This window comes from Euprymna scolopes, chromosome 39, assembly GCF_053919585.1.
Source record: "Euprymna scolopes isolate OS-2025 chromosome 39, ASM5391958v1, whole genome shotgun sequence".
In the NCBI taxonomy this organism is placed as follows: Eukaryota; Metazoa; Mollusca; class Cephalopoda; order Sepiida; family Sepiolidae; genus Euprymna; species Euprymna scolopes.
This window is the reverse complement of record NC_136520.1, coordinates 33,267,633-33,287,598: the sequence shown is the minus strand read 5'-3', so window position 1 is coordinate 33,287,598 and position 19,966 is coordinate 33,267,633. Positions and strand designations below refer to the sequence as shown.

At 33.8% G+C, this 19,966-nt stretch overlaps 1 protein-coding gene across 6 annotated transcripts in view; it reads left to right on the top strand.

Annotated features, from left to right (window-relative positions):
* The window catches only part of LOC145263728 (nostrin-like), a 605,851-nt gene that overhangs the window by 551,469 nt on the left and 34,416 nt on the right, over positions 1-19,966 (top strand). The window lies entirely within an intron of this gene.

Below are 19,966 nucleotides of genomic sequence, written 5' to 3'. Positions count from 1 at the left end.
CCTAACCTTAACTCTTGGGTTAGGCTTAATGGGTAGGTCACATATTGGCATTCAAACAACTTGTTAGGTCCACATATTCGCAAAGCTACACTTGAAGAGGGTCGGAAGTTACATCAGTTGAAATGTTGTGAAAATCACACTCAAGATGAGAATATTGTCGTCCATCATCATGATTGTCTGATTACGTCAGCATTGATATAACGATTTTGAGGCAAAGATATTAAAGGATAAAAATGGATTGATTACGTAAAGCGACGTCATAGTTAGTAACGCAGGTAGCAATGAAAGCATGTTGTTGGCAAAGGACTAAAAAGAGGTTTCGTTTAATTTTCTACGATTTAACACTGATTCAAGTCCGATAATAATTTCGTTTTAGAAATGCGATCAACTTCTCATTAAAAATGTTTTAACAATTGACTAAATAATCCAAATTATCAATCTCCATCTCAAAAATACAGAAACTTACTCAGTATCTCCACACATTGGATTAGAAACCATTCAGTTCATCTCATATTGGAAAAGCATCTCTATTTCTAGCCAAGTCTTAATTCATCCCTCTTTCTAGCAATTCCATCCTTATCACTTCTTCCAAGTTTTCCCTTTTGTTTTATCAATAAATGTCTTTCTATCTCTTTTAAAACATAATCAATACATTTAGTATGGAAAATAAAAATTACTATTTCATCTCTCTACCTCTCTCAATCTGTCTGTCTGTCTGTCTCTCTCTCTCTCTCTCTCTCTCCCATTTTTCCACATCTAACTAATCCTAACCTAGGGTAGAGATAGAGAGATGGAATAGTAACGCTCATCCTAACTCCCTAATCCTACCTAGGGTTAGGATTAGCGTTAATAGATTGATCACACATTGGATTAGAAACCATTTGATAAATCATACATTGGAAAATCACCAAAATGTGTCCAAGTCAATGCTGATAAAGAATATATCAGCTTGGTTGTTGTCTTATGTAGTTTCTGATTTTTATTTGCACATACATATACACGGACAGATAACTGCCCTCTATTTACTGCCTTACTCGCCATCCAGTTTGTTCTTATATCACAGTAGTCCCTTATACTTCAGTGCTTCATTTTACACGTGTTCATTTTTGATTAATACAAAGAATGAAAACTTAATCAGTTTGCTTGACTTTTCTTTTCTGCTGGGTTGAATAGATTGCTGTGAGTGCTTGTGGCCGTTTGTAAGTATCCTGGGCCCAACTCTTTTCCTGATCTACATTAATGATCTTCCAAATCACATCCTTACATCATTCGTAGACATTTTTGCTGATGACACTACATCTAAGACAGTAAACGACCAAGTTCTCTCCGATTCTCTCTCCTCTGATCTTGATCACGTTGTACAATGGGGAAAGGAGTGGCTGGTTACTTTTAATGCATCTAAAACCAAGCTTCTATCTTTACATCATCAACGTTCTGATCCCCATCTGGCATCAATTGAAATGAATGGCTCTCGTCTTGGGGAGGCCTCAAGTTTTGACAGGCTTCTGGGCTTGACCTTTACTCCTGATCTTAAATGGAATACGTACATCAAATCTGTTGCCAAGGCCGCTGGAAAAATGGTCGGATCCTTCTATCGATCCAGTAGATATCTCACTGCTGATGCAATTCTCTATCTATATAAGAGCCAGATACGTCCAAGGATGGAGTACTGTTGCCACATATGGGCAGGAGCTGCTAGAAAAGACTTGTCCTGCCTTGATAGAGTTCAAAATAGACTTCGGGGCTTGGTGGGAGATGTCCTTTTCTCTTCGCTGCAACCTCTGTCTCACAGAAGAGATGTTGCGAGTTTGTCTCTGCTTTATCGTTATTTTCATGGAAAGTGTTCGACTGAGCTTCAATCTATGGTCCCCCCTCGCCAAACTTTCACAAGAAACACTAGACTAGCTGAAAACATTATCAATAATTTTCCCCACTCTTTATCTGTACCTAAACCTAAACATAGATTCCATGATCAAAGTTTCTTCCTTAGAACTGCACGCCTGTGGAATTGTCTTCCGTTTTCCTGCTTTCCAGCTTTCTATAATATGGTTGTCTTCAAGTCCAACGTGAACAAGTTTCTGATGAGCCGTTCCACTTGGGTTAACAAATTTACCGAACTTCCATTACTATCGATTACTATATTGTCCTTTTGACTACTCAACACTCTTTAACCCTTATCCTTGAGTGGCCTCTGGGCCTTGATAAGTGGTGACGTCTATGTAAAAAAAAAAAAAAATAGAAATTAACTGACATGGGTATTTGTACCCAATATATATATATATATATATAGAGAGAGAGAGAGAGAAAGAGTACAAATACCTATGCCAGTTAAAGTGATGGGCGAATGTTCATCTAATAGACATTTGATGAGGTCGTTTACGAGCATCGCTCCATGACCCAGTAGTTAGAACTGCCGACTATTAACACGATGGTTGTAGGTTCAATCCACAGCTAGCTAGGGAAAGGTGCTAGTCTAGCCACACTGATGAATTGTGATACAGCGAAACAGTACTGTATATATATATATATATATATATATATATATATGGCTTTATTTTAGATACATGCTTCAAGCAGGGGGAGAGAGAGAGAGAGAGAGAGAGAGAGAGCAAGCTAAGAATTTATTGTTGAAATACTTGCCTTTTAGTTAGAAACTAGATGGGATACCCGACGATGCCCAGAAGCCCTAAAAAAATGTTTCACTCGAGCGAGTAACCGCGCAAGTGCAAAGAAAAAAAAATTTACCAACCTCCTAAGAAAAATGAAAATAGCAATTTTCGAGTGCAAAAAAAAAAAAAAATTAGTTGCAGTAGCCGGACTTGAACCTGTAACACTAAGAAGAAAAGGAGGTGAAAAAAAAAGGAAACATTTTAATTATCTGGCCCATGGCGCACTTATGACATTATGGGCCTTCAAAAGAACACCTTTAAAATGTACGTTGAGATCGCGAACCATGAATGACTTTGCAAAAATGCTGACGCAAAAACTGACCCCCTCCTTGGAAAAAAACGGCCCAGTTGACAGTCAAAGAATTAATGTTTTTGGCTAATTTTGGGATATTTGTTGTCCGAGAGATCGATGTTTCTAACGATACCGATTTTGTCAGTGTTCATTGCTTGTGTTGAAAGTTTCTGGCAGATATACAAAGACATACACACTCATTAACACACATTTTGCTTTTTATATTATAACTGAAAGGTGGTCTGATTTCACATGTATTCATTAAAAAATATTGCACATCATCATGATTGTCTAATTACGTAAGGGTTGATATAACGATTTTTTAAGACAAAGAGATCAAAGGATAAAAATCTGAAGATGCTGAAAGGCTTATATTGTGCAGGGCTGCTAGAACTGTTCTACTGGGATTGATGGTCAATTTGTTATTAATTAATTGACTTCCCAAATAACTTACCTCTCACCAGATCTCTTTTTAGCTCTCCTGTAATACTTTCACTTTTTCTCAATCATATGCCCCTACTCCTAATTCGTGGCAGTGGGCCGATATCTGTGGACTTTTTTCTTTTAAATGTTTTTTTTTTTTTAAATGTTTAACATATTTCCAACTAATATAAATAATTGCACACAAAAATATAATTAAAACAAAAATAATTTTATTTCGAATTATTTAATATGGTAAATATTATTTGATATGGTAAATATTATTTAATATGGTAAATATCAATTAATATGGTAAATATTCCAATTCTTTTACTTGATTACTAACTTAAAAAAGTTATTCTAGCAAATTACGATACCTACAAGTAACAATTTAATAAACAAAAATATCGTAAAAACTGACTTTAACTTGAAAATACTGTGCAACAATTCATATCAGTTGGAAATATATTAAACATCTTTAAAAAATATCAGTATTAATGGCCGTTTTGGTAGAGAAAAAAAGTCCACTGATATCGGCCCTGATGATGAATTCGGAATAGGGGCACGTCAGCAAGAAAAGTGAAAGTAGTTGAGGGAGACGTCTCCTACTGGAAAACCCCCTCTTTTTCTCGTCCATCTTTATCCTCTCATGTTTTCTTTGGCCTTCCACTGTGGGTATCCCTGCTACTTCAACTGTTCTACTTCCATCAGAGACCCTCCTCCATTCTTTTGTGACCATACTATCAAAATCTCCTGCTTTGCACTCTGTATACTGTCCAGATTTAATATTCCTATGATCTTAACAAATTTAAGCCGGTCTTTAAGGCTCATATGCGCTTTCTGCATGTCGCTTGTGTAAGTTCCTGTAGTTACGCCTCTTTCTGTATAGACTGTTACATATGTGGAGGCAGCTGGCATTATTAGTTTTATCCATCAGGTGTATTTCCTGTTTTTGTTATTGTCAGTATGATTAGCAAGGTTGGCTTATCAACTGATATTAAACAAGTGTAATATGATGTTTCTGACATTTACATTCTTTGCTTTTTAGCTTCCTGTTTAAAAATTAAGCCTGCGGACTAGTGATGGGACGATTCCACTATTTTTCCCCGATTCCATACTAAATTTCTGATTCCGATACAATTACCGATTCTGATTCTTTATAAATCTCTAAATATTTAACTATAAAAGTATTATTTTTTCCTGATTACCATAAAACCACATTTTAAATATGCCTAACGTAAAAACACACTTGTGAGGGGATGATCTAGAGATTTTGGTCATACTGGAAGTTTAAATCACTAAATATTTATTATTTTATTATTACTACAAGCAGTGGAAGATGTTTCTTAAACAAAAATCAAATAAAAAAGATAATTTAAGGAATCGGTTTTGGCATCATAAAAATAGGCTAAAAAATTTTCGATTCCGATACCCCAGAAAGCTGTGATTTTTCCGATTCCCGATTCCGATTAAGCGTCCAAACACTACTACAGGTTCATTTCAAACTTTATTCAATTATCATGGGTCACTTATAAAGAATCCACTGATAATAATATTCATTATTCAACTGATTATCTTGTCAGCATCTATACTCGAGTAGCTTTTGCCCTTTGTAAGTGGTGATCAAAAAAGTCTGCACGTTTACTGAGACACGGCAGACCAGAGAAAATGATATTTCAAATTGAAACGTGACAGGCCAAATGCAATTTCGAACTGGAGTATGAGAGATCAAAGTAAATGATATTTTAAACAGTAGAATGACAGACTAAAGGAAATGAAAGTTCTTATTAAAGCATGACAGACCAAAGAAAATATTTCAGACTGAAATATGACGGACTAAAAAAAGTGATATTTCAAACTGTAAAATGACAGACCCAAGAAAATATTTCAAACTGCAGAATGATAGACCAAAAATATTATATTTCCAACTGAAGCATAACAGACTAATGAAAATAATTCATGCTCACCTATGACAGACCAATGAAAATATTTCATACGAAAGAATGACAGACCAATGAAAATATTTCATACGAAAGAATGACAGACCAATGAAAATATTTCATACGAAAGAATGACAGACCAATGAAAATATTTCATACGAAAGAATGACAGACCAATGAAAATATTTCATACGAAAGAATGACAGACCAATGAAAATGTTTCATACGAAAGAATGACAGACTAATGAAAATGTTTCATACGAAAGAATGACAGACCAATGAAAATGTTTCATACGAAAGAATGACAGACCAATGAAAATGTTTCATACGAAAGAATGACAGACCAATGAAAATATTTCATACGAAAGAATGACAGACCAATGAAAATGTTTCATACGAAAGAATGACAGACCAATGAAAATGTTTCATACGAAAGAATGACAGACCAATGAAAATGTTTCATACGAAAGAATGACAGACCAATGAAAATGTTTCATACGAAAGAATGACAGACCAATGAAAATGTTTCATACGAAAGAATGACAGACCAATGAAAATATTTCATACGAAAGAATGACAGATTAATGAAAATGTTTCATACGAAAGAATGACAGACCAATGAAAATATTTCAAACTAAAGAATGACAGATTAATGAAAATATTTCATACGAAAGAATGACAGACCAATGAAAATATTTCAAACTAAAGAATGACAGACCAATGAAAATATTTCATACGAAAGAATGACAGATTAATGAAAATGTTTCATACGAAAGAATGACAGATCAATGGAAATATTTCATACTAAAGAATGACAGATTAATGAAAATATTTCATACGAAAGAATGACAGATTAATGAAAATGTTTCATACGAAAGAATGACAGATTAATGAAAATGTTTCATACGAAAGAATGACAGATTAATGAAAATGTTTCATACTAAAGAATGACAGACCAATGAAAATATTTCATACTAAAGAATGACAGATTAATGAAAATGTTTCATACGAAAGAATGACAGATTAATGAAAATGTTTCATACGAAAGAATGACAGATTAATGAAAATGTTTCATACTAAAGAATGACAGACCAATGAAAATGTTTCATACGAAAGAATGACAGACCCATGAAAATATTTCATACTAAAGAATGACAGATTAATGAAAATATTTCATACGAAAGAATGACAGATTAATGAAAATGTTTCATACTAAAGAATGACAGACCAATGAAAATATTTCATACTAAAGAATGACAGATTAATGAAAATGTTTCATACTAAAGAATGACAGACCCATGAAAATATTTCATACTAAAGTATGACAGATTAATGAAAATATTTTATACTAAAGAATGACAGACCAATGAAAATGTTTCATACGAAAGAATGACAGACCCATGAAAATATTTCATACTAAAGAATGACAGATCAATGGAAATATTTCATGCTAAAGTATGACAGATTAATGAAAATATTTCATACTAAAGAATGACAGACCCATGAAAATATTTCATACTAAAGAATGACAGATCAATGAAAATATTTCATACTAAAGAATGACAGACCCATGAAAATATTTCATACTAAAGAATGACAGATCAATGAAAATATTTCATACTAAAGTATGACAGATTAATGAAAATATTTTATACTAAAGAATGACAGACCAATGAAAATGTTTCATACGAAAGAATGACAGACCAATGAAAATATTTCATACTAAAGAATGACAGATCAATGGAAATATTTCATACTAAAGAATGACAGATCAATGGAAATATTTCATACTAAAGAATGACAGATTAATGAAAATATTTCATACTAAAGTATGACAGATTAATGAAAATATTTCATACTAAAGAATGACAGATCAATGAAAATATTTCATACGAAAGAATGACAGATCAATGGAAATATTTCATACTAAAGAATGACAGATCAATGGAAATATTTCATACAAAAGAATGACAGATCAATGGAAATATTTCATACTAAAGAATGACAGATTAATGAAAATATTTCATACTAAAGAATGACAGATTAATGAAAATATTTCATACTAAAGAATGACAGATCAATGAAAATATTTCATACGAAAGAATGACAGATCAATGGAAATATTTCATACTAAAGAATGACAGATCAATGGAAATATTTCATACGAAAGAATGACAGATCAATGGAAATATTTCATACTAAAGAATGACAGATTAATGAAAATATTTCATACTAAAGTATGACAGATTAATGAAAATATTTCATACTAAAGAATGACAGATCAATGAAAATATTTCATACTAAAGAATGACAGATCAATGGAAATATTTCATACTAAAGAATGACAGATTAATGAAAATATTTCATACTAAAGAATGACAGATTAATGAAAATATTTCATACTAAAGAATGACAGATTAATGAAAATATTTCATACTAAAGAATGACAGATTAATGGAAATATTTCATACTAAAGAATGACAGATCAATGGAAATATTTCATACTAAAGAATGACAGATTAATGAAAATATTTCATACTAAAGAATGACAGATCAATGGAAATATTTCATACAAAAGAATGACAGATCAATGGAAATATTTCATACTAAAGAATGACAGATCAATGGAAATATTTCATACTAAAGAATGACAGATTAATGAAAATATTTCATACTAAAGAATGACAGATCAATGGAAATATTTCATACTAAAGAATGACAGATTAATGAAAATATTTCATACTAAAGAATGACAGATTAATGGAAATATTTCATACTAAAGAATGACAGATCAATGGAAATATTTCATACGAAAGAATGACAGACCAATGAAAATATTTCAAACTAAAGAATGACAGATTAATGAAAATATTTCATACTAAAGAATGACAGATTAATGAAAATATTTCATACTAAAGAATGACAGATTAATGAAAATATTTCATACTAAAGAATGACAGATCAATGGAAATATTTCATACTAAAGAATGACAGATTAATGAAAATATTTCATACTAAAGAATGACAGATTAATGAAAATATTTCATACTAAAGAATGACAGATTAATGAAAATATTTCATACTAAAGAATGACAGATCAATGGAAATATTTCATGCTAAAGTATGATAAAATTAAAAAAAAATGATATTTCAAACTGAGACATGATATTTACAGACGTACAATGTCTCTAATCTAACTTCACGCATGAATGTAAAAACCGAATCTGATTATTATATCAGAACATTCTTTCTAATCCGAGAAGCCTCATCATTTTTGGGTGTTAAATACCTTCAAGTGAAATCTCTGTTATCTATGGATTACGTAATTGTCAACAGACACGTGTAGCGAGCGACAGTATAGACAATAACGTAGGTAGCAATGAAAGCATGTTGTTGACAAAAACAAAAAGGTTTCGTTTCATTTTCTACGACTTAACACTGATTCAAGTCCGATAATCATTTCGTTTTAGAAATGCGATCAACTTCTCATTTAAAATGTTTTAACAATTGGCTAAATACATGTGTATATAGATTGGATACTTACCAGCACCTGATAATACTAATATGCACGTAAACATAATTAGCATTGCTGTTCCTTTCCAATTATCAGCCATGAAAAAGTAGTCCGGTGTTGATGGGTGCGCAAATTTGACTTAAATACCTGATCTCATAACATATTTCCAGCTAGCTTATCTTATTTGACTGTTTTGATTTATTTGGGGTCGGATTTTCCACCAGAGCATTTTAATATTAAAATATTATAAACCTGTCGTGTGGCGAATAGTCCAGCTAATATATATATATAACTACTTAATTTACTCATATAAAATTAATATACGAAAGTATAGATTTATGCGTAAACTTGAAGTATTTACTTCAAAAGTGCTCAATACGTAGGTAGAGCTAGTTAGTAAGTTATAAAATGTATATGGCGATTAAGCTGAATATTCCGCATTTCATCGCATAAGCCTGAAGAATCCTAGAGTGGATGAAACGCGGAATATTCAGTGTAGCTTAATCGCCATATACATTTTATAACTTACTATATATATATATATTTGTTTACTGTCTTTTGGGGAAAGAATTCCAACAAAGTGCTCGATTACACAAAAAAACTTTTTCGATATAAGAGCTTAATATTTATTTATTTATTTATTTGTACAGAAGTTCAGAAAAACATTGGTACCGTCGTATATATATATCTATAATATAAAGCTGAACGTCTGAGTGTGTGTCTGGTCACGAATAGGCTCCTATATGGTTGACTATTATAGAAAACTGATCACATATAATGATAGATGTATCGAGACACAGGAATGGGTATGTTTGATCTGGCATAATGATGATTCATTACAATTGTGGGGTCTGCGTACGCGCCTGGTTCACAAAGTATGGAAATAAAAAATTTAAAAATTAAAAAAAAACGTTTACAAGTGTTTTTGATATAGATGTACATAATAATACTTTGATAAGTATGTTTTAACTTAAATAGGGATGGTATAATAAAATTGTGGGGTCTGCGTTCGCACCTGGTCTCCATAGAATAGAAATAGGCACAAACTTTAATAAAGACTTTTCATATCTATCTGCGTAAGTATACTTTGATAATTATGTTTCAGTTTGAAGAAATATGGTATATTAAATTATGGGTTGTTCGTTCGCACCTGTCCTCTATAGAATGGAAATATGTCACAAAGTTTAACAAGGTTTTTTAATATAGATCCCCAGAATATTGTGATAAGTGTTTCAGTGTGAACAGTTATGGTATAATAAATTATGGGGTTTGTCTATTTTATTTTTACTTTCATCATATTTTGCTTTGGTTTTGATACCCCCAAATTCGAAGCTATCTCTTTACAACCCTTCCTTTTCATAACCTATCATACTTTCATAAATCAAAGTCCATTTTCTGTAGGCTGTTTTTGAACCCAGTTAACGACGGGTACTTTTACTAGTAAGTATATATATATATATATATATATATATATATATATATATATATATATATATATATATATATATACTAGCAGTGAGACCCGACGTTGCCTGGGGTTGAATGATGATCAACGAATGTTTCACACCCATATTTTTATTGTCATCGTAATATTTAATATAATAGTATGTATATATATATATGTGTGTGTGCATATATGTGTGTGTGTGTGTGTGTGCATATATATATATATATATGTGTGTGTGTGTGCATATATATGTGTGTGTGTGCATATATATATGTGTTTGTGCATATATATATCTATATATATATATATATATATATATATATAAGGAGTGCTTAATATAAATGATCAATTTATTAGACCGTTTACAGCTTAGAACATTCATATGAGATCAGTAAAAAGTTGTTCAGTTTTAATTTTAATAAAAATACTTTTATGGTGTGACAAGCAGAACAACTGAAAGATACTATTGTGTGACAAATAAACCAAATAAAAAATACTAATGTGTGACAGATAGACCAACTGAAAAATATCACTGAGTGACAGGGAGACCAATTGAAATATACTATCGTGTGACAGGGAGACCAATCAAAATTACTATCCTGTAACAGGCAAATGAAATGAAAGATAGCATTGTGTGATATACAGACCAATTGAAAGATAACTGTTTTATATGGTTGGGAAAGGCAGACAAACTGATAAGCACTGTATCTTATGTGACGTGCAAACTATTTGAAAGACATTATCAATATTATGTGATATGCTTACTTATGTGACCTGCAAACCAACTGAGCGATATTGTATCTTATCATGTGACATGCAAACATGACTTTTATAAAAAAACATATTCATCTCTAATGAAGTTACAGGTCTAAAAGTGTTCTTTTTTTTTTTTTTACATTGGAATGCTAAGGAAGAGTTTTTGGTAACTTGTTTCGTTTATTTAGGGTCAAAGGTCAATTGTGAGATTTTAAGTACATTACTATATAAAAATTCAAGAAATAATGCGACTACCAATAGCATCTTTTTCTCCTCTTCATCTCTTTCTTCCTCTCTCTCTCTCTCTCTCTCTCTCTCTCTCTCTCTCTCTCTCTCTCTCATCCGTCACATTTGGCGTTGGCCGGGAAATGAATGATGACGCACTATGCACTTTTGCTCCCAGCGCTAAACACCATACAACCGTATTTCATTCTTATTTTTTAATTTCTATAGTTTTCAAATCTATAAATAGAAAATCGAAAATGTTTGTATGTGTGTTCGCTTTTTCTGTATGTCTACAAAAGGCTTTTTTCAGAGAAGTGGTCGGTCGGTCGCTTCTCAACTTTTTAAAACTTTTTATATCACATATAAATCGTAATATCTCACAGTTAACAACGAAGCTCGCCTGTCTATTTAATTTGTTCGATTTCGGGAAGGTAAATATTCAACATTTGTCGCTCGCCGCATGTGGGTTAGTCTTTTTCCTATAACATCTTGGGAAGCATTACTGCAGTAAATACTATCCCGCAGTCAAACTTGACCTCATTAACTCATTAAAACGGGCACCTGCCAAATCCAAGTAATTAAATAAATTCAAACGTGTTTTCGTTAGCATCTCGCGGTGGGGCAATGCTTAACGTCTCACGTTTTTTTTTTTTTTTTTTTTTCACACTTTAATTTACAACTTTGCCTCAAGGGTTCGGGTTCGATCCTCATACTTACTTTTTTTTTAACCCCCACCCCCGGAGTTTCCACACACACACCTCCAAACACCCGGGCAACGCCAAGTACCCCTCGCTAGTCATAAATAAAATAAAGTAAAACGTCATCTTTGCTGATCAGTGTTTATCGATGTCCAAAGCAAATGCAGACCTGACGATATTAGTTTTTTAAAATTTAAATATTTAAAAAAAAAAAAAAAAAGAAAAAAGGAAATGATTTTACCCAAGAAAAGTCGTTTGATCTCGGTATAATTTGTTTTCGATTGTATCCCAGACAGAGAAACTACAAATATAGTATACATTATTGTCATCTTCTTTTAAGAGATGGCGAGTAAATTTTGATATTTTCCCGCTTCTAGATTTTCTCCTTCTTTTCATTATTCAATGTTTTTATTTCTCTCTTTCTTCTTCTTTCCTCTGTTATTTTATTTCTTCTTGATTTATCCCATTTTTTTAATCTTTTTCTCTCCCTCTCTTTCTCCCTATTCTTTTCTTTTATGTTTTTTATCTCTCTCTCTCTCTCTCTCTCTCTCTCTCTCTTCTCTTTCCTCCTCTCTACTTTTTCTTCCTACTCTCTCCCTCTTTTTCTCTCTAATTTCTTTCTCTCTCTCTCTCTCTCTCTCTCTCTCTCTCTCTCTCAATCTTCTCGTTCTCTCCTATTTCTATGCTTTCTTCTTCCCCACTTTTATTCCATGTTTTCATCTGTTTCTCCTTCCATTCTAAAAGAAGCCATTATAACCATCCTTTCTCTCTTCCCTCCCGCTTTTCTTCTTCCTCCTCTCCCCTTCATCTCATATTATCATCTATTTTTCCTCCCACTTTCAAACAAGCCTTTATAACCATTCTTTTATATTTCTCTTTCGGTTTTTCTCTCTCCACCCATCTATTTCTCTCCCCCCCCCTCTCTCTCTCTCTCTCTCTCCTTTTCTTCCACCCTCCTCTCTTTAATCCATGTTTTCATTTGTTTCTCCTTCCACTTTCAAACAAGCCTTTGTAACAATTCTTTATCCCTCTGTTTTTCTCTCTGTGTCTACCTCTCTTCCCTCTCCTCCTCCTCCTTCTCCCTTTATCCATGTTGTCATCTGTTTCTCCTCCCACTTTCAAAACAGGCCTTTCTTTAGCTTTGTGCCTGTTTGAACACAACACTAAAACAATGTGGAGCTCCTACCTAATTTCTCACAGCTCCTTTATTGCTTGCCGTATTGATTTTAGTTTCTTCAATTCATTATTTGTAGTCACAGAAAGTCTTCTAAAACTAATGTGCACAGTCCATCAAAATAATGATAAAAGTTATACTTTGCCAATGTTTGCACTAATATTTATATAAAATCATAACATCATGTCAAGAATTTTTTTTTTATTTATTTTTATTATAAAACATAAAGAACAAGACTAAATCTACTGTTATTTTTATTTTTTTTTTTTTTAGAGTGGCGGATTTTTTTTTTTTTTTATTCATTAGTGGGATTAGTCTTAGTTGTAAATCTTTCTAATGCGTTTTTTTTTTTTTAAATGTCATTGAGATAATTAGGGACTGAACTATTGCGAGTTGAAAAAAAGATTGTAATTTCTGATGACCCAAAGAAAAAAAACAAAAAAAAACACACCATTTTTGGATTACTGGGAGGTGGAGGAGTCAATAAGCATTTAAAATAAAAACGATGCCAGGCTTATTGTTATAACATCATAGGCGTATGCAAAAGTTAAATGGTGCCAAAATAAATAAGAAAATAGAAAATGTCACAAACTGGAAATAAAAAGAAAAACGTATAAATCGGCATAGAAAGCAGAAAAGAAAAAAAAAAGAAATTGTCTCATTATTGAAATAGATTTGTGCTCTCTCTTTCTTTATTCATAGGCAGATTTTGTCTGACTAGACGGATATATATTTATAAATTAATACACATTGATCTTCATTATAGTGGAGGATTCTAAAATCTTCATTCACATTATCTTCCATCCTTCATAATTTTGTTATGGAAGTGTTGGTGTAGTGGTTACTCGAGTGCACTTGCTTGCCCTAATCAAAGCCTAAAATCTCTCCATCTACAGTAAAGTTCACGTGTATGGTCAGGGAACATGCTTTTTGATATTCACTCTGGCGTCCGACAAGGATACATTCTCTATCCTATGCTCTTCAAATTGGATCACATTGAACGCCCTAGCCAAATTTCATGGTGTGACAATAAGTCATGGTCTACAAATTACGACTATGCTGATAATATTGGCATATTTGATGAAAGTTTCACTGACATTCAATCAGCCAATGACAAGATGCAATCTTATGCTTCAAAGATCGGCATAAACATAAGCACCAGTAAGACAAAGTTACTGACAACAGGCCTTCTTCCAAATGAAAAACAACCAATTCTCAACACGGAAACCCTTGAAGAGATCGATTGGTTCAAATATATTGGTTCTGTCATCAATACAACAAACCAAGGCAAGGAAGACATTCTCCTTCTGTCGACTTTGATCATGGCTCTATTCTCGAAAAGAAATAAGGCTGAACACCAAAGTCAGAATCTACCAGGACTTTGGCCACACTATTCTCCTGTATAGCTGCAAGCCTTGGACTATGCAGGCTAGTAACCGATGTAAACTGGAGGTATTTGACCATCATTGCCTTTGCCGCATCATCCACATTCGCTGATAACAGTTTGCCCCAACAGTACAATTTGCACTCGCTGCAGGATTCACTTTCTCCAAAAATCTCTCCTTACAAAAATCTCTCTGCTGCTTCATCTGTGACTTCATCGACCCAGCACTATCACCAGTCTTGAAGAAATGTTTAGTGGTCAACTCAAAACCTGGCTCAGGGCAGTAAAGCAGTACACTGAACTTATTCTAGGCCCACCTCCCCACCTTTACAGGGTCCATTGTTGAAACTGCAAATATCTTGCATTTATAATGGAAGCAACCTTGAATGGCCATGCTTGGTCAGCCAGTGTTCGGGGCATGGTGAACTTGTTGGAAAGATCAAGCCCAGCTGGCCCAGGGTGAATGCCACAATCATGACCATGACTCGGAATCTCATGTTTGCATCCTTTTAGGGTCTACTATATCACTTTTACTCATACTCCTGAAAAAAAGTCTCTCCAATCAAAGTGAACAGCTCTCTCCCCAAGAAAGCACCCTCCTTTGTAAGTTCTAGGACTGACTCCTCCTCACACTTACCTGAAATGGAAGACTTACATCAAATCTGTTGCTAAGGTCGCTGGAAAAATGGTTGGATCATTCTACCACTCCAGAAAGTACCTCACTCTTGACAAATGTTTGGAAATGTCCTCTCAACCATTAAATTCTTTCTTGCTGATAGGCCTATAAAGAAAGTTATTGATGGGCAAAAATCCAGAGCACGCATCATCAATGTCGACATGCCTTAAAATTTATTCTGGACCCCAACTCTTTTTTCTGATCTTATAAATGATATTTCAAAGTCATATTCTGAGACATTTGTTAACATCTATTGCAAACGACACAACTGTTTATGGAAGCATTTCAAAGAACATTGATGATCAAAATCTTACTCTGTTTCGACTTGGAGCATGTTGTGCAATGGAGCAAAAATTGGTTTATTACTTTTAGCGCCTTTTAAACGACTCTTTCTTTTCATTACCAACACTCGGACCTTCACTTCTCCCTAGTCAGAATGAATGACTCTTGTCTCATGGAAGCCCTCTTATTTGATAAGATTATAGTACTGACGTTTACTCAGATCTGAACTGGAAGACTTCAAAGTCTGATACTAAAGTTGCTTGAAAAACAAGGTTGGATTATTCTACCACTTGAAAATGTAACAGATGCAATTCTTTATCTGTATAAGAGCCAGATCTGTTCTAAGATGGAGTACTGTTGCCACATCTGGGGAGGTGACACTCGGAACATTCTTTCTTGTCTCGACAGAGTACAAAACAGGCTTCACAATCTGATAGAGGAATAATCTCTTCTCGTGCCTGCAGCCCCTTTCAAACAGAAGAGATGTTGCTAGCCACTCTTTACTCTTGTCATTATGTCCATGGTAGCCGCTCGATTGAGGCCAAATCCTTGCTCCTCTGTAAAATATTCACAGCAAGAACTCCTCTGTCTAAAACTATATAGTAAATAACTTTTTTTTCTCTCTCTGTGCCATGAACAGAGTTTCTTTATTAAAACAGTTCAGCTATGAAACAAGATGCTACATGTCTGCTTCCCAACCGACTACAGCATGGTTGTCTTCAAGTCTAGTGTAAACAAATACTTGTTGAAACGTCCTTTTGGAAAATAAAGTTATCGTAATAATCCTTTGCTCATTCAACCCACTGTTTCCAACCCTCTCATGGTGGCGGCCAATGTCCAATAGCAACCCTAACCCTCATTTTCCAATGGCTCTTGGGCTTTAGTAAGTGGTGATCCATTATCTAAAAAAAGAAAATCCATGTCATTTAAATGAATGAAAAGCATGTGGATGCTACCATATCTTAAGAAAGTGTTATAATGAAAATAGTCTTCTTTTATGAAGAATCTATTGATAGGTGGGAAAGTGATGAATTATGGAAAAGTGGAGAAAGACTATAAAACCCATAAATAACAAATTGTAAATCATCCAGGAGTTACCTCTTTAGTTATTATCGCTTGTAATGAGAATTGAACCTTTAATCTCTAAAAGATTGTCACTTAAAACTTAACAGCTTTATTCGGTCTACTTACTCATGCCCTCTCCCCCCCCCCTCTCTCTCTCTCTCTCTCTCTCATTTGTATTTTTTTCTTCTATTTTCAAAATCATCCAATATTATATTTCTCTTAGTTTGTCTGTCTGTCTGTTCACTCCACTTTTTTTTCAGGAACTACTAAGCCAATCTATCTGAAATTTTGTATGGACCTTTGTTATGACAAAGTGCAGCAAACTTAGTAATCTGGCATCCGTTCTATACACAGTTCACGATTAATAGGATAAGTCTTTAATGCAATTTTTGCATTAAATAAGCACAAATTTAAACATAGTTTAGCCGTCAGTTTGGCATGAAGCACTCATTCTAAGTCAACGAGCTATAACCTTTACCTTTTTTTAGTTTTATATAATTTTCATCTTTTGTTGTTTTTTTTCTCCTCTTCCTTTCTCTCTTTCCTCTTTCTCATTCCCCCTTCCTTTCTTATCTCTACTATTTCTTTTCTCACTCACTTTTTCTGACCCTAACCCCCATCGTCAATAATTTTCTATTTTGTAAAACTTTACACAAGATACTCCTTTACTTTTCGATAGACAAATTAGTTAAGAAGCAACTCAAGAAACACATTCTCTTCCCCCCTCCCCTCTCTTCCTCTCCATCTACCCTTCTCTCTTCCTCTCCATCTGCCATTCTCTCTTCCTCTCTATCTGCCCCCCTCTCTTCCTTTCCATGTCCCCCTCTCTTCCTTTCCCTCTGCTTCATTAGTTTTCTCTCCCTCTATCTACTTTCCATCTCTTTATTGTTTTTCCTTATATTATTCCTCATTTTCTTTACTTTCTGTTCACTCACATTTTGCTGCCAATTCCCATTAGAATCCAAGAATCTCTCAGATTCATAAGACAATGGAAAATATCGATTCCAGCTTTCTAAATAATTCTTTGTCGTCTTCTTTTTCTTTTTCATTTCTTCTTTTTTTCTTTTTTTTTCTTTTTCTTTTTATTATCCCTTTTCTAAAAATTCGTCTTTTTATTTATTTATTTTTATTTTTATTTTTTATTTTTTTGGAGGCTGCTGAGTGCAAAAGCTAGAATGTCAACTCTTCTTTGCAACCTTCCTGGATTCTATTTGAATTCCATTCTTTTTGCTCTCTTCAATTGCTATCACACACAGAAAACGAATGAATCTGTTCGTAAATTACGTCCATCCAATCTGCAAGTTTAACAATGAAAATTCTATTTCAACTTAAACCGTGACAGATCAACAGACACACCGTCTTATTCAGGCTGTCGGTAAAGTTTGAACAAGTAGGTAATAAAAAAAAAAAGAAGAAAAAACGAAATCTGTTGCGATTTACTCGCTTCCCACCACAAACCAGCTTCCCCCTTCCCCTGTCACTCATGCAAGAGCACTGGTACAAAAAAATAATCAGGAACGCTTCAGGTGATTAACAATAAAATAACCTCCACTCTTGACGGCGGAGATAATGCCTGGGAGGGTACACCCCCTAATATCAACTTCCTCCCCACCATCATGAGGGGGCACTGCAATCGGGTACAAAAATAACTGGTGGAGATATGCCTAAGAAGGTGTATCTCTTAATACAATATCTTATTCTGATGGGTCAAGTTGATTCTTAGGTTACCAGAATCCTGGCATCGCAAACTAATGCATAATCATGTTGACTGGTTTTCTTTAGATTATCGAAGTTAAGCAACGTTGAGCTTGGTCAGTACCAGATGAATGATCACTTGAGAATACCAGGTGCTGTATGTGACTGGGTACCACTTGTAAATTTGATATTTCCTAAAAACTTTGTAGAACTGTTCCTGGTTACGGATGGTGTATGTTAGTGATGGTAACGTATTTGGAAAGTGCCAAGAACAGTGCTAACAATTAATATGAATGTAGTTAAATTCGCAATTGAAAAGACAAATAAAAACATGAATGGGTCACCAGTTAGCAAGAGCTAAATCAACAACAGGATTTTGGGAATGAGGTAAGAAAACATGAATTAATGAACAAAATCTTTCTATATATAAAGTAGTAGCGTCCGTGTGTGTGTCTGTGTACAACTCTCCTACAGCCCACATCACTGGACTGATCATGACCAAACCTGGCATGATGATGGTCCCCCACCTAATGATGTTGCACACCATTTTTCAAGGTCAAAGGTTAAGGTTGGTTGTGTGTGGGTACCTGTGAAGTGGGTACCCGAGCATACAGCAAAGTCTCATGCGAAGCGCGGGTATCTTTGCTAGTATATATATATATATATCAACAATTTTACAAATATTTAAAATATACTTTGAAAGACTAAAGTTTGTTGAAAAGTTTTAAAGTTTCCAAATAAGAAGTAGTCAAAAGCATCAGAAAATTAATTTCAAAGTTTTGTTGTGTGTGTGTGTGTGTGTGTGTGTGTGTGTGTGCGTGTGCGCGTGAATTTACCTTCTGGCTGAGTTTACTGGAGCTGGCTTAAAGGAATTTCAGCAAAGAGCGTTTCAGTCTTCTAGGATGGACATTGTTGAAACTGAGAGTCAAGGCGCATCCAGAAGAACTCTGAACTCATTGACTAATTCACTGGGTTTTTTTTTGTTTGTTTTTTATGGGCTTGGTTAACTTCACACTTGTTACTTTTTGAGTTTGAGACGATTTTTATGTTGGAAAATATTTTGAGTTCACACGTTCCTGTGAAAACTAACTTGCTTTGAGAAGTGAGGCGGAAAGTAATTTCAATGAAGCAGAGAAAGAAAGGAGATAGCAGTTAGAGCCATTTGTTTTTTAGCATTCATAGGAATCACTTGACGATTCAGTCACCACAATTTCCTCTATTGTAGGAGGCCAACTCAACACGACCAAGTTGAATACCGCAACAAGTACCAGGAACCAATTATTATTGTTGTTTGACAACTGATGAATATCCAATAATCTTATATGCCTAGACCATATCTAAGCTCCAATGTCTGATTCCCTCTTGTTAAAACATTCACAGCAAAAACTTGTCTAGCTACAACAACTATCAAGAATTTTCTTTTTATTGTTATTTATTATTATTTATTATTATTTTTCTATTTATGGAACTTTCATGAGTAGAATTTCATTCCAAGAACTGTGGAACACAATACCACAGGGCTACTTTCCAGAAAGTCATTTTAGTATTCAAACATTAAGATGATTGCGTTATTAGTATTAGTGAGTGCGTGTGTGCGTTTTTCTGGTTTGATTATATCAAACCAGAAAAATACCCAACCGCGCAGCAAATGATATCGGGTCAGATTCAATTTCTGATATTAAAAACTTCCTGTTTTGGTATTCATTCTTTTTGTGGACTGTTATCCTCA